The sequence below is a fragment of the Capra hircus genome, chromosome 8 (genome assembly GCF_001704415.2).
Source record: "Capra hircus breed San Clemente chromosome 8, ASM170441v1, whole genome shotgun sequence".
NCBI classification, from domain to species: domain Eukaryota; kingdom Metazoa; phylum Chordata; class Mammalia; order Artiodactyla; family Bovidae; genus Capra; species Capra hircus.
The window spans coordinates 42,205,341-42,217,518 of NC_030815.1; positions in this window are offsets into that span (position 1 = coordinate 42,205,341).

A 12,178-nucleotide genomic window follows, 5' to 3' on the forward strand; every position below is an offset into this window, starting at 1 on the left:
CCATGATCTTCGTTTTCTGATTGTTGAGCTTTAAGCCAACTTTTTCACTCTCTTCTTTCACTTTCATCAAGAGGCTTTTTAGTTCCTCTTCACTTTGTGCCATAAGGGTGGTGTCATCTGCATATCTGAGGTTATTGATATTTCTCCTGGCAATCTTGATTCCAGCTTGTGCTTCTTCCAGCCCAGTGTTTCTCATGATGTACTCTGGATATAAGTTAAATAAGCAGGGTGACAATATACAGCCTTGATGTAATCCTTTTCCTATTTGGAACCAGTCTGTTGTTCCATGTCCAGTTCTAACTGTTGCCTCCTGACCTGCATATAGGTTTCTCAGGAGGCAGATCAGGTGGTCTGGTATTCCCATCTCTTTCAGAATTGTCCACAGTTTATTGTGATCCACACAGTCAAAGGCTTTGGCATAGTCAATAAAGCAGAAATAGATGCTTTTCTGGAACTCTCTTGCTTTTTCCATGATCCAGCAGATGTTGGCAATTTGATCTCTGGTTCTTCTGCCTTTTCTAAAACCAGCTTGAACATCTGGGAGTTCATGGTTCACATATTGCTAAAGGCTGGCTTAGAGAATTTTGAGCATTACTTTACGAGTGTGTGAGATGAGTGCAATTGTGTGGTAGTTTGAAGATTCTTTGGCATTGACTTTCTGTGGGATTGGAATGAAAACTGATCTTTTCCAGTCCTGTGGCCACTGCTGAGTTTTCCAAATTTGCTGGCATATTGAGTGTAGCACTTTCACAGCATCATCTTTCAGGATTTGAAATAGCTCAACTGGAATTCCATCACCTCCACTAGCTTTCTTTGTTCGTAGTGATGCTTTCTAAGGCCCACTTGACTTTGTGCTCAGAACTCTTATATTAGCCTATAGTTGGGCAGAACTGTCCAAAACAAAACCTGTTCTATGATAAAGTATTGACTGTCTCATGTAATTTATTGGACGCTATATTGCAGGTGGAAAACAGACTGATCATATGGATACAGGAATCCCAGGTGGTGGTGTGCTGTTGCTAAGTCATGTCCAACACTTTGCAACCCATGGTCTACAGCATGCCAGGCTCCTCTGTCCTTCTCTATCTCCCAGAGGTTGCTTAAATTCATGTCCATTGAGTTGGAGATGCTATCTAAACATCTTGTTCTCTGCCACCCTCTTTTCCTTTGGCCTTCCATCTTTCTTAGCATCTTATACTAGGGTATAAGGGCTTTTTCCAATGAGTCAGCTCTTCACATCAGGTGGGCAAAATATTGGAGCTTCAGCTTTAGCAATAGTCCTTCCAATGACTATTCAGGGTTGATTTCCTTTAGGATTGACTGGTTCGATATCCTTGCAGTCCAAGTGGCTCTCAAGAGTCTTCTCCAACACCACAGTTCAAGAGCATCAATTCTTCAGTGCTCAGCCTTTTATATTGTCCAGCTCTCACATATGTACATCACTACTGAAAATACCATAGCTTTGACTAGATGGACCTTTGTTGGCAAAGTAATGTCTCTGGTTTTTAATATGCTGTCTAGGTTTGTCATAGCTTTCCCTCCAATGAGCAAGCATCTTTTAATGTCATGGCTGAAGTGATTTTGGAGTCCATAGTGATTTTGGAGCCCGAGAAAATAAAGTTTGTCACTGCTTCCACTTTTTCCTCTTCTATTTGCCATGAAGTGATGGGACTGGATGCTATGATCTCAGTTTTATCAATGTTGAGTTTTAAGCCAGCTTTTTCACTCTCCTCTTTCACCCTTATCAAGAGATTCTGGGAGAACAAGATGGCAGAGGAGTAGGTGGACATGGAGGACATCTCTCTTCATGGATACATCAGGAATACACGTTCAGACACAGGAGTGCAGGCAGAACACCAGCTGAGAGCAGACAGGAGGACCTGATGAGCAGAAAAGAATATATAGAACCATGCAAAACTCAGGCCTGCACGGAAGGGAGGCCAAGACCCCAGCACCAGCCATGCCTCCTGCCCTGGAGGCCCCACGCTGCCTTTCCTGGACTCTGAATTGGATCCTCCAATTGGCCTCCCATCGGTCTGGCCTCAGACCAGCCTGAGCGGAGGCACACGTGGCTCGTCTCCTCATGTTTCAACCCCCTCATTCCCCCTGCTCAGCTTCCTTCCTCTCGCCACTCCTGCCCTAAGACAATGTGACAGTGTGCTCTGCTCCAGAAACAGATGCGCCTGACTGCACTGGCGGCTTTGATGCTGTCATGGAAAAAAACCCAAGAGGGAACAAGAGGCAGAGTGTGTGCCCACCTGGGCCCTGGAACATGAGCCAGAGGGCTGCACAGGCAATAACACAGGAGAACACAGCAAAACATGACACAGCCCCGCCCAGCCCTTTGCAAATGACCAGAGCCTGCAGCCAAACACGGCAGACCCCTCCTTGCTCCCTGGCAGATGGAAGCATTGGTCAGGCTCGCCAAGCCTGAGTTTAAAAAGAAAGAAGACCCTGGAGGGAGCTTGCTGAACCTCGGACTCTGCTCTAAGCCCAAGAACAAAGCCCAAACAGTGGCAACTGTTCTCTCTCATATCCAGCTGAGAAGCCCTAGAGCAGAGAAAGTGGAAGATCTAAGGGGAGCCGTGCTTAGGGAAGCCCCAGGTGTGCTTCTTAGGAGGAGGGGCCTGGAGGACTTGATAACTTGTTTGAATCTCCTTTTCCATATCTGTAAAATTAGCCTAATGACACCCCACGGGCTGACTGTATTAAAGGAGAAAATAAGCAAGTGTTTTTTAAAAAAAGGTTCTGTAGATCCTCTTCAATTTCTGCCATTAGAATGGTATCATCTGCATATCTGAGACGGTTGATGTTTCTTCCAGCAATCTTGATTCCAGCTTGTGCTTCATCCAGCCTGGCATTTCCCATGATGTACTTGCATATAAGCTAAAGAAGCAGAGTGACAATTTACAGCCTTGTCATATTCCTTTCCTGATTTTGAACCACTCAGTTGTTTCATGTCCAGTTTTAACTGTTGCTTTTAGACCCACATACAGGTTTCTTAGGAGACAGATAACAAACGTGGTCTGGTATTCTCATCTCTTTAAGATTTTTCCACAGTTTGTTGTGATCCACACAGTCAAGACTTTAGCATAGTTAGTGAAGCAGCAGTAGATATTTTTCTGGAATTCCCTTGCTGTTTCAGTGATCCAGCAGATGTTGGCATTTTGATCTCTGGTTCCTCTGCCTTTTTTAAACACAGCTTGAACATCTGGAAGTTCTTGGTTTACATACTGCTGAAGCTTAGCTTGAAGAATTTTGAGCATAATCCTGCTGGCTTGTGAAACGAGCACAATCTTATGTTAGTTTGCACATTCTTTGTCATTGCCCTTCTTTGGGATTGGAATGAAAACTGACCTCTTCTAGTTCTGTGGCTATTGCTGAATTTTCCAAATTTGCTGGCATATTGATTGAGTGCAGCACTTTAACAGCATCATCTTTTAGGATATTAAACAGCTCAGCTGGAATTCTGTCACCTCCACTAGCTTTGTTCATAGTAATATTTCTGAAGGCCTACATCACACTCCAGGATGTCTGGCTCTAGGTGAGTGATCACACCATTGTGGTTATCCGGGTCATTAAAACCTTTTTTTGTATAGTTCTTCTGTTTATTCTTACCACCTCTTCTTAATCTCTTCTACTTCTGTTAGATCCTTATAGTTTCTGCCCTATATCATGTCCATCTTTGAAATGTTCCTTTGGTATCTCTGATTTTCTTGAAGAGATCTCTAGTCTTTCCCATTCTATTATTTTCCTGTATTTCTTTGCATTGTTCATTTAAGAAGGCTTTCTTATCTCCCCTTGCTATTCTCTGGAACTCTGCTTTCACCTGTCTTTCCCTTTCTCCCTTGCCTTTTGCTTCTCGTCTTTTCTCAGCCATTTGTAAGGCCTCCTCAAACAATCACTTTGCCTTCTTGTGTCTTTTTTCCTTTGGGATGGTTTTGATCACTGCTTCCTATAGTGTTATGAACCTCTGTCCATAGTTGTTCAGGCACTTTGTCTGTCAGATCTAATCCCTTGAATCTATTCATCACTGCCACTATATAATCATAAGGGATTTGATTTAGGTAATACCTGAATGGCTGCGTGATTTTCCCTACTTTCTTCAATTTAAGTTGAATTTTGCAATAAAGAGCTCATGATCTGAGCCATAGTCAGCTCCCAGTCTTATTTTTGCTGACTGTGTAGAGCTTTTCTATCTTAGGCTACAAAGCATATAATCAGTCTGATTTTGGTCTTGACCATTTGGTGAAATCCATGTGTATAGTCATCCCTTTTGTTATTGGAAAAAAGGTATTTGCTGTGACCATTGTGTTCTCTTGACAAAACTCTGTTATCCTTTGCCCTGCTTCATTTTATAATTCAAGGCCAAACTTGCCTATTACTCCAGGTATCTCTTGACTTCCTACTTTTGCATTCCAATCTCCTATGATGAAAAAGACATCTTTTTTTAATGTTAGTTTTAGAAGATGTGGTTCCTCACAGAACCGATCAACTTCAGCTTCTTCAGCATTAGTGGCTGGGGGCATAGACTTGGATTACTGTGATATTGAATGGCTTGCCTTGGAAATGAACCAAGATCATTTTGTTGTTTTTGAGATGGCACCCAAGTACTGCATTTCAGACTCTCTTATTGACTGTGAGGGCTACTCCTTTTCTTCTAAGGAATTCTTGCCCACAGCAGTAGATATCATGGCCATCTGAATTAAAGTCACCCATTCTGGTCCATTTTAGTTCACTGATTCCTAAGATGTTAATGTTACTCTTTCCATCTCTTACTTGACCATGTTCAGTTTACCTTGATTCATGAACCTAACAATCCAGGTTTCTATGCAACGTTGTTCTTTACAGTACCAGACTTTACTTTCACCACCAGACACATCTACAACTGAGCGTCATTTCCACTTTGGCCTAGCTGCTTCATTCTTTCTAGAGCTATTAGTAATTGCCCTCCTGTTCTTCCCAAGCAGCATACTGGACACTTTCTGACCTAGGGGAGCACATCCTCCAGTGTCATATCTTTTTGCCTTCATGCTGTTCATAGGGCTCTTGGAGCAAGAATGCTAGAGTGGTTTGCCATTTCCTCCTCCAGTGGACCACTTTTTGTCAGAACTCTTCACTATGACTTATCTGTCTTGGGTGGCCCTGCACTGCAAGCTCATAGCTTCATTGGGTTATAAAAGCCCCTTTACCACAACAAGACTGTAATCCATGCAGGGGATTCCTAGGTGGCACAGTGGTAAAGAATCCACCTGCCAATGCAGGAGATGTGAGTACGATCCCTGGATTGGGAATATCCCCTGGAGTAGGAAATGTTTCCAGTATTCTTGCCTGGAAAATTCCATGGATAAAGGAGCCTGGGCAGGCTACATCCATGGGGTCACAAAGAGTTAGACACCATTAGCATGCAGGTATTCATGTGAGTACAGAATGGGTTTAAGAGTATCAGTTTTTACTCTCATGATCTCATGGCTGTCTGGGAGCTGTGCTCACTGCCACTGCCCAGCATCATGAGAGAATCACACCATGTATTGCTAGCCTGGGAAAAGATCAAAATTTGAAATATGGTTTTTACTGAATGCATATCACCTTCACACCAACATAAAGTTGAAACAAATTTTAAGTTAAACCATCCTAAGTTGGGACCATCTGTAGTATTTATTTATATATGAGCCATGCTTGAATCAGTATAATATTGAAAACTCTTAAATGGAGTTCTGTTGTTTCTCCACATAAGCCAGCCTTTAAAATGCTAGGATAAATATAAATTCTCTGGAATTATTTTAATCTGAATTACTACTATCATGGTGTCCCTCTCTGGTGGATTTTACCCTTAGGGTCACACTGACTCCAAGTATTCCAGTATAATTTAGCATATGCCAAACTTATTCAAAAAGAAGGAAATTGTGGTTTTTCTATTAAGCCTCAGTAAACAGCTTACAACCTCATCACAGAGAGACAGTTTAGAGCTAGTATCACCTTTAGGAGCCAACTTCCTCAAGAGCTATCAGGCTGAGAAAATTCTTTAGGTGCCTGGTAGGAGAGAATAATCTTGTGCTGAGATTCTTGCCAGCTCAAAGAACTTGCTCTCAAGGCCTTGCAGTCCCCAAACTTTGCCTTCTTGGAACATTCAGAGCAGCCTTGACTCTTTACAAAATTCAGTGACAGGAGCAAATATGGGTACTTGATTTTCTGAAGCAGCCTTTTGCATATCCAACTAAATTAAGGAGCATAAGCATCTGCTTGCAGAATCTCCCTTACAAAGTTAAGGGCTTGAGGGGAAAAAAAGACAAGGTAAAGTGATTTTTAGGATCTTTTCTTTTAAACCTTTCATTTTATATTGGGGTATAGGCAGTTAACAAACAATGTTATAATAGTTTCAGGTGAACAGCAAAGGCACTCAGCCATACATACACGTGTATCAGTTCTCCCCCAAACTCCTCTCCCGTCCAGGCTGCCACATAACATTAAGCAGAGCTCCATATGACATACAGTAGGTCCCTGTTAGTTATCCATTTTCAATATAGCAGTGTGTACATGTCCATCCCAAACTCCCTATTTATTCCCCCTGTCCTTTTCCCCAGCAACCATAAGCACATTCTTAAGTCTGTGAATCTGTTTCTGTTTTGTGAGAAAGTATTTGTATCATTTCTTTTTAGATGCCGCATATATAAGGAAAGTCATACGATATTTCTCCTGTCTTCAGTCAGTATCACACTCTGTAGGTCCATCCATGTTGCTGCAAATGGCATTATTTCATTCTTTTTATGGCCGAGTGATGTTCCATTGTATATACTCACCACATCTTCTTTATCCATTCCTCTGTTGATGGACATTTAGGTTGCGTCCATGTCTTGTCTATTGTAAATAGTACTGTGATGAGCATGGGGTGCTGTATCCTTTCAGATCATGTTTTGGGTTTTTTTTCCCCCAGATAGAGGCCCAGGAGTGGGACTGCAGAGTTATGTGGTAACTCTGGAGTTTTTTAAGGAATCTTTATACTATTCTGCATAGTGGCTGTACCAGTTTACATTCCCACCAACAGTGTAGGAGGGTTCCCTTCTCTCCATACCCTCTCCAGCATTTATTGTTTGTGGATTTTTTTTTTTTTTTGGTGATAGCTATCCTGGCTAGTGTGAGGTGATACCTCATTGTAGTTTTGATTTGCATTTCTGTAATAATTAGTGGTGTTGAATATCTTTTCATGTTTCTTTGGCCATTTGTATGTCTTCTTTGGAGAAATGTCTATTTAGGTCTTCTGTCTTTTCTTTTGTCGGGGGGGCCCTTCCCTGGTGGCTCAGAGGTTAAAGCATCTGCCTGCAATGCGGGAGACCTGGGTTCGATCCCTGGGTCGGGAAGATCCCCTGGAGAAGGAAATGGCAACCCACTCCAGTACTCTTGCCTGGAGAATCCCATGGACAGAGGAGCTTGGTGGGCTACAGTCTACTTTTATACATTGTTTTTTATGTTATATTGTTTATATATTTTATATAACATCACAAGCTGTTTATAAATTTTGGAGACCAGTCCCCTTGTTGGTCACATCATTTGCAAATATCTTCTCCTGATCTGTGGGTCGTCTTTCTGTTTTGTTTATTGTTTCCTTTGCTGTGCAAAAGCTTTTAAGTAGGTCTTAAAAGCTTTTGTTTATTTTTGTTTTTATTTCCATTATTACGGGAGATGGATTGAAAAAGATATTGCTACAATTTATGTCAGTGTTCTGCCTTTCTTTTCCTCTAGGAGTTTTGTAGTGTCTGGCCTCACATTTAGGCCTTTAATTGTAGGGTCTTTCTTTAAAAGATGATGAAAGTGTTATGAAAATAAGTATCCAGAAGGTTTTAGTGAACAAGTATACATATGACTGAGAAATAAAGCAATCACATCTGGTTTTTGTCTTTTATTAGAATCCAGTGTAATGGGAAGGGAAATGTTTTCTGCAATAACTTTAAAGGTAACTGTACTAATTTTTTTTTTAAAAGAGATAAAAATTATAGAGTGGGCTTAATGATTTTCTAGAATTATTTATAATAGCATAATAACCCCAACAAGTATCAGCTCAAATATCCATTAGAAGAGCAAATATTATGTAAATTACAACACATACATACATGGGTACATCATAGTTTTGTTTAAAAAAATATTAGTTTCAAAGTGATTCAACCATTTTGCATTCCCACCAGCAAGGCTTGAGTTCCAGTTGCTTCATATCCATGTCAGCACTTCCTATTGTCAATTTTTAAAAATTTTAGCCATTCTAGTGGATGTGTAGTGGTATTTAATTGTAATTTTATTTCGCTTTTCTTTGATGATGATGTGTATTGAGCATCTTTTCATGTGCTTACTGACCATTCATATATTTCTTTTGTGAAGTATCTTCAAATCTTTTGCCTCCTTTTTTTTTTAAATTAGTTTTTTAGTGAGTTGTAAGAGATCTTTATATGTATTCTGGGAACAAGTTCTTTTTCAGTTACCTGCTTCTTCTACTCTATGGGTTGCCTTGTCATTTTCTTAACTGTTTTTCAAAGAGCAACAGGTTTTAATTTTAAAGAAATCCAGTTCTTCAATATTTTATGGTTCATGCTTTTTGTGCCCTGTTTTAGAAATCTTTGTCTAACACAAGATCACAAAGATTTTCTTCTAATTTTTCTTTTAGAAATATAATATTTTAAGTTTAAAATTTCAGTTCCATTTAGATTCATTCTGAGTTAATTTCTGTGTATGATATGAAGAGTTTGAAGTTTTTTTTCTCATACAGATAACCAGTTACCATTATTTTGTAAAGTTAAATTCTTACCACCTAACCCAGTTTCATTCCTCAGCATTCAACTAAGAGGACTGAAAACATATTCACACAAAAATTTGTACAGCCGTGTTTATAGTAGGCCTTATTGTCAAGAATTTTAAACAACTCAAATATCCATCAGTTAGTGAACAGATAAATTGTGGGATAATCATATTATGGAATAGTACTCAGCAATAAAGTCATAGGCTACATATGCAACATGAATAATCTCAAAGATGATATTGTACTTGAAAGCAGTCAAACACAAAGGCTACATGACGTATTCCACTTATAGATGACAGTCTAATAAAGGCAACGTGATAGTGACAGAGAGCAGATCAATGACTGCCCTGAGGCTGGGAGTCAGGGTAAGAAATTGACTGGAAATGGGCATGAGAAAACTGTTCAGGGTAAAGAAAATTTTCTGTCATGACTGTGGAGTTGTCTACATTACTGTATGTAATTCCCCAAACTCTGTTTTTAAAATGGGAAAGTGTTATTATATCTTAATAATGAACAGGAGAAAATGGAAAAGGAAGTAAGTGAAATTTTTTAAGAGTGATTCTTCCTGGAGAATTGATCCTTTTAGCATTCTATAATGATCTTCTATAAAAATAACACCTGAGATGCACAATTCATTGAGCAGTATGACCCTGTTATTGTACAGGAAACTTATTTAAAATATATATATTTTGTATTGGGGTATAACTGATTAATAATGTTGTGACAGTTTTAGGTGAACAGCAAAGGGATTCAGTCATGCATGTATCCATTCTTATTGCATGCATGCTGCTGCTGCTGCTAAGTCACTTCAGTCGTGTCCAACTCTATGTGACCCCAGAGACAGCAGCCCACCAGGCTCCCCCGTCCCTGGGATTCTCCAGCCAAGAACACTGGAGTGGGTTGCCACTTCCTTCTTCAGTGCGTGAAAGTGAAAAGTTAAAGTGGAGTCACTCAGTCGTGTCCAACTTCTAGTGACCCCATGGACTGCAGCCCACCAGGTTCCTCCATCCATGGGATTTTCCAGGCAAGAGTACTGGAGTGGGGTGCCATTGCGTGCATGCTAAGTCGCTTCAATTATGTCCGACTTTGCGACCCCAGGGCCTGTAGCCCACCAGACTCCTCTGTCCATGGGATTCTCCAGGCCAGAATACTGGAGTGGGTTGCCATGTCCTTTTCCAGGGCATCTTCCCAACACAGGGATTGAACCATTGTCTCAAGTCTCCTGCACTGGTGGGCAGGTTCTTTACCATTAACGCCCCCTGGGAGGCCCATAAGGAGGGAAGGTCCTTGCCATAGGAGGGTCAGTCATTGAGAAATCCCTGATTTTCAAGGGAGAAACAGCCAACAAGTTTTATAACAGGGTTGTTATATATTCAGCTAAGACCTTGGCTGTGCTTACATACCAATGCCCCCACTCATCTCTCCCAGATTCTGAATAAAAATCCTAAAACTGCTTTGGTCCATCCTGTAGAGACAGGCTGTGTGCTATGCAGAATCAACAAATGAACAACATGGGAAATCACTCTCCCCCCGCCCCCCCCGCCCCAGAAAACTTGCACACAGCTTGAGGAGGACCCAGACATGGGGGAACAGGGAGAGAGGTGACTCAAGACAGTGTTGTTTAATTTACAAAAGGACAGAGGCCCAGCTAGCCTCAGTACTGCTGCAGGGCAGGAGCTGGCACTTGGGCAACATGCATTCTTCTGCAGACTTACTGATGCAGTGGTGGGGTCTCAGCGCAGAGGAACTGCTATGCAGTCCTACGATTAGGTGGCAATGATTTAGTGAGCCCCTGGGGCTGTGACCTTCACACGTGCTTCTCAGATTGGTTCCCCCAGCCCTTAGGAGAGACAAGAAGGTACTGGATTTGGGTATTGTTATTCTTCCATGTTGGCTAAATAGTTTGTTAAGGGTGGGCCTTGTTAAGAAGGTATATTTAAATATGGCTACTTTTCTACTCTCTCTGCTCTAAAAGTGAGGGGGCTTTTTCTCCTGTCTTTACTGTGAGAACCTGCTAGGGTTCCAGGAGGTAAATCTCATGGAAGTGTGGGAACCCTCCTAAGACTGGGCACCCCTGCCCAGTCTGGTCCAACTGAGGCCTTCAGCAATTAGTTAATTATAGATTAGGTTTTCCTGTCCTGGTACTGGGCTTCCCAGGCGGCCCGGTGGTGAAGAATCTGCCTGCCAGTGTGGGAGGCATGGGTTCCATCCTTGGCTGGGAAGATCCCCTGGAGAAGGAAATGGCAACCCACTCCAGTAGCCTTGCCTGGAAAATCCCTTGGACAGAGGAGCCTGGCAGGCAGCAGTCCATGGGGTCACAAGAGTTGGACATGACTTAGCGGCTAAAAATCAAAAGCCTGGTACTGGTTACCTGCTGCTGGCCTTCTGCTCCTCCAGTAGGCTGTGATTCTCTGTATCTGCTTGTCTGTCTCTTCAGCTTGAGGGGCAGCAGTTTGCCCTGAACAAACTTCAGTTCTTCTGATGGATCTAAGAGGAACTGTTGATTTTCAGTTTGCGTAGCTATTTTCTTATTGTGTTAAAGGGATAGCTGACTTCCAGGCTCCTTAAATGCTAGACAAGATACTGGAAGTCTTAAACACTTCTCTCTGGGTGGTAACAGTATCAGTGTTTTTTTTTTTTCCTGGTACTGTCTGTACCTTTGTACTTTTCTTACTTTCCACATTTTCTACAATGTGCATATATTTATTTTATTAGAAAAAAGAAAATAAATGTTCTCAGAAAAAGTTTTAAGTGAATTTAATCCCTGTTGATGTGGAGGAAAATAAGGCAAGTTGCAGAGACTAGTACGGTACTTCAGTACTTAAATAACAAACTGAACATTCAACGCCAGCACAGCTTACTATCTATATTAACATGACTTTACAATTCCATTGTCATCATTAGCATAATTTAAGTTTTCCAGGAGAACCTTGCCCTGGCAAATAATTATTTATTGCATGAGCTTCCTATAAGACACGTCAGCTCTTCAGGAGAAAGCAACATAATAAATGGATAGTTATGCCCTAAGACTCTTAGATTCCCTCCTCAAAATCCTTACCTTACTCCTTCCACAGTCCTGAACTGTGTATCACAGTTTTTACCCAGTCTTAACCAAGATCAGATTTCAAGAAAATCCAACCTTGACTTTCCTTCTCAAACTACCAAAACTCAATCAAGGCAGTGGGTTCCCTTATCACAGTAAGCAGTAAATTCCACTTCATCTTATTACTAGGTTACATTGGTGATAGCTGGGGAACTGGCATTTGACGGTGTATGTTTCTGTGCATGTGTGTTTTAATGTGAATAAGAACAGGCAGAAGTAATCACATCAAGCTATTAAAACTGATTGCCTGGTAGGGGTGAATTCCAAATTAATTTTCTTTGTATTTCACT